Source organism: Castor canadensis, chromosome 2 (assembly GCF_047511655.1).
Source record: "Castor canadensis chromosome 2, mCasCan1.hap1v2, whole genome shotgun sequence".
In the NCBI taxonomy this organism is placed as follows: domain Eukaryota; kingdom Metazoa; phylum Chordata; class Mammalia; order Rodentia; family Castoridae; genus Castor; species Castor canadensis.
This window is the reverse complement of record NC_133387.1, coordinates 144846357-144850875: the sequence shown is the minus strand read 5'-3', so window position 1 is coordinate 144850875 and position 4519 is coordinate 144846357.

The following is a 4519-nucleotide window of genomic DNA, read 5'->3' as shown; positions in this document are numbered from 1 at the left end:
TACCAGACTCATATGTTTCTACTCATTTGTGTTCTGAATGATTATCAGTTTGTACCCTGCCCTGATCCATTCTAAACCTTCTTTATCCTGCATGTTTTCAGGACTGATAAAATGTCAGCAGAATTGAAGTTTAATTGCATGGCAGAAGTTTTGTTGTAAAATGTAAAAACAAACCTTTCTAAAAACGTCACATACATCTATTTAATTTTATCAAATGGTATCATAAATATTATTTAACTTTTCCTGTGAGAGACATCGGATATGGGACACAGGCAGATGATGTTGTAGTGGAAACAAATGAGACCAAATTAGAATGAATGAATCCTATAGGTCATCCTAGAATATAGTAAGTTCACTGCAATTTTTAAACAAGTTATAAGTAGGTAGCCTTTTAACCAACAGATTATAATGACTGAGAAATAGGTATATAGTGTCTAACCAACACCAAATTATAACAACATCAATCTGACATGTTTCCATGGGTTCCAAAATCATTGTGGTCCTGAATGGTAATTAGACATTAAGATAAATCTTTTCTTGCCTTTATTTGGTTAGCAGGTTGACTTTTCCTCCAATTAAATATATAATCCCTTTAATGTAAAGAGATGAAGTGGGGGATAATGAGAGGTTGTTGTGTCACTAGCAAGGCTGTGTTTATGTAAAGACTGACATTTCATTTTGTGGCTACATTTCCCCTCTTAGTGCTTTTGCCTCATAGCTGTCTGTAGCCTTTTCTTCCCAGAAGGAACTAATTTTTCTTTTAACTGTCTCATTTTGATTTTTTATTGGTTATGGATTTTAGCATATATATAAAAAGGCGCTTCTTATATTTTAATGCCTAGTAGGTTACATAGGCAAAAAATGCCAATAAGAAATTTTAGAATGTTTAACAAATTGTGTTGGGAAAACTGGATATCCAAGCAAAAGAATCAAGTTTGACCCTTAGTGTATACTTTGCATAAAAATAAGTCAAAATGAATCAAAGGCATATATCTAACACCTAAAGTGATCAAATACTTAGAAGAAATAATGGGGAAAGATTGGATTTGGCAATGGTTTCTTGGGAAAAAAAAAGCATAGGAAATAAAAGTAAAAATAAATATTTTGAACTATATCAAAACAAAAAAGTCTGTGTATCGAAGGACACAATCAACCAAATAAAAGGCAAATGTAAAATGGAAGCAAATATTTTGCAAATAATATATTTAATATATATTATATAGGTTTAACATCCAGAATATACAAAGAACTCCTATAACCAATAACAACAATGAAAAACCAAACAGCTCAGTAAAAAGGATTTCAGCAGACATTTCTCCAAAGGTGATATAAAATAGTCAAGAAACACATGAAAAGATATCTAACATCACTTATCATTAGAGCCTTGTAAATCAAAACAACAAGGAGCTGGTGGATGGCTCAAATGGTAGAGCACATGCTTGGCCAGTGTGAGTCCCTGAGTTCAAACCCTAGTACTGTCTTCCTCCCCCAGATTCCACAAAGAGCTATCTCCTCACACCCTTTAGGATGAATACTAACAAAAGAAAAAAAGAAAAATTGCAAATGTTGGAAAAGATGTGGAGAAGTTGGTACACTTATGCACTGTTGGTGGGAATGTAAAAATAGTGCAACCATAATATACAACAGTACAGAGTTCTTTCAAAAAACAGAATTAACTATGTGATACAGCAATTCCATTTCTGGGTATATACCAAAAAAGAATTGAAAGCAGAGATTCAAAGAGATATTTATACACACACATGTTCCTAGAAACATTATTCACAATAGCCAGAAAGTGGAAGCAAGCCAAGTGCCCATCAACAGGTAAATGAATAAACAAAACATAGGCTACACATACAACAGAATATTATTCAGCCTTATAAAGGAAGGAAATTCTGACACATTGTACAACATAGATAAACCTGGAGTGAAATAAGTCAGTCACAGGAAGACAAATACTTTATGACTTACTTATTTGAGGTATCTTAAGGAGTCAAATTTATAGAAATAGCTGGTAGGATGATGGTTGCCAGCGGGGATAGTGAGGGGAAAATGAAGAAATTTTAATGAGTATAGAGTTTCAGTTTTGCAAGGTAAAAAAGTTCTAGAAATTGATTGCATAATAATGTGACTATAGCTAATACTACTGAACATATACCTAAACAAGTTAAATGGTAGTTTTATGCTGTGTGCATTTTACTACAGTTAAAAAAAAAAAAGAAGGCCCTTTGCCAACACACTGGCTAATAGTCCACAATTGGGGACTGGATTAACATTCACTCCTATGAAGACTGAGGCAGGAGTAGGTAGACTGAGGCCGGGAGGTAGAATTAATAATAGACCATAAAAAAATGGTGTAGCATAAGTACAAGTAAGTCCAATTGGAACCAAGGAGAAAGACTTAAGGGTTCCTGGATGCCATCTGAGAGCCAATCATAGTCAATGTGGTAACATCTGAATGGCTCTGAAGGATGAGTAGTAATATGACAGGAGGAAAAAGGGCAAATGAGACTAGTAGGTGGGAGAGAGAAAAGAACGAGCACAAGCCACAGAGTTGTGAAAGATCAAGGGTGGTGGTCAGATAACACCTCTACATTAACACTGTCCATATTCCTGTGGGTCTAGGCTAAAGTCTATTAAATATGAAAATTAGTCTTTATAATCTATTTTAGATTCTTTATTACTTTCCTATTGTGCTGTAACCAATCACACAAATTTAGTGGTTTAAAATAACAAATTTATACTGCAGTTTTGGAGGTCAGAAGTTCTAAAATCAAGGAATCAACAGGGCTACATTCCTCTGCAGGCTCTAGGGTAGAAACCCTCTCTTTGCCTTTTTTTCCATCTTTTAGGCTGCCTGCATTCTTTGGCTAGTGGCCCCTTCTTTCCCTTGTCTAAAGGCTACTTCCATCATTGTATCTCCTTCTTTCACTCTGCTGGTCTGACTTCTGTAAAGGCACTTATAGATACATTGGGTATACATTGATCATCTGGGATAATCTATCCATTGCAAAATCTTTAATTGCAGCTTCAAAGTCTCTTTTGCCCTGTAAGGTAATATATTCATAGGTTTTGAAAATTAGGTCATAAATAGCTTTAGGATTTATTGTTCTCTTCCCTCAAGATTCTACAGGATCTCAAAAAATAGAGGCTGAATGAATTTGTGTATATAACGACTGCAACCCCAACTGCTTATTTATTACTACTTTTATTAGTTGTTCTGCAATTCATTCTGTCACCACCCTTTCATGTGTCGGTATTATAAGCTGTAACTCTAAATCCTTGATGGTTTATAGTTTCTCCATTGGTGAGAACCTTATGACACCAGTCCTTATTAGTCCTAATTGATTTCTTTCCTTTCAACACTCAACTTTTAGAAAGAGTAATCAACACTAGCCATCTCTATTTCCTTAACTCCCATCCATACTCCTACCTAGGAAAAGCTGGCACCTCTCTGGGATTCAGTTTTCTCTCTTGGTCCAGGTTCCTTATTTTTGAGATGTTTTTCTCCAAACTTTAAATCCCATGAGTCCGTGGTACTTCTCAGTCTTGCAGCATTGTGAGTGGACTGATTTCCTCATCTCTTAGCTTCTAATCAACTATATTCCTCAAAGGGTGTCAAGCCTCACTGTCAGTCTAATCACTGTTGTGACAATTTTAAGTTCAGAATTCAGCAAAAACTTAAAAAAATATAGTTTCATTGAGAAACAATTTAAGCTGGGAGTGAAGGCTGCTTCTGCATCCCTTGGTGGCACCTCTCTTAGTGCTGGACTGCATATTGATGCCTTTCTGGCTATAGAGGTTGTCCTGTACTAATGCAGCAATGCAGGATGGAAGAAGGTGATAGGAAACCCAGAATCCTGGTTTCTGAGAATTCCAAGCTCCTAATAGTTTTCATGTTCAATTGTATACTTATGTATTTATTTTTCATATAATTAGTTACCTCATTTGGGCTAAAGAAAAATCACAGCTATCTAGCCAGGGAAAACAGGGCAGCTTCCCTTTGAGAAGTGTTCAGAAGTGTATTCCATCTTTGAAGTTGCTTTCAGCATAGATTTTCTGTAATTTAGTTTATAGTAATCACTGAGGGAGATCCAACAATGGTAGATTAGTTTTGAAAAGCATTCCTAGATTATTTTCAGAAAGATCAGATCATTCGCTTCTGCAGAAAAAAGGTCTGTGGGAGAAAAGTTTAAATAAGGTGAGAGCAGGGAAGGTTTCCTCAGGCCTGGTGTTAACTGGTAATAAGCGGACACTGATGCAACTTTATTCATTTCTTTGTTTATTTAATATATTTACTGAGGATTTATCATGTGCCAGAGCCTGTACTGAACTCTCAATAAAGGTATGAATTAAATACAGCTTGGTTTCCAGTCTCCTAGGGTGGACAGACAGGCAAATGTCATGTACACAAAGTACACAAGTGCAAAAAAATGTCTTGGATGTTGTCTAATCTGTTTGTGCTACTATAACAGAATACCAGACACTGGGTAATTGATAAAGAAAATTTATTTCCCCA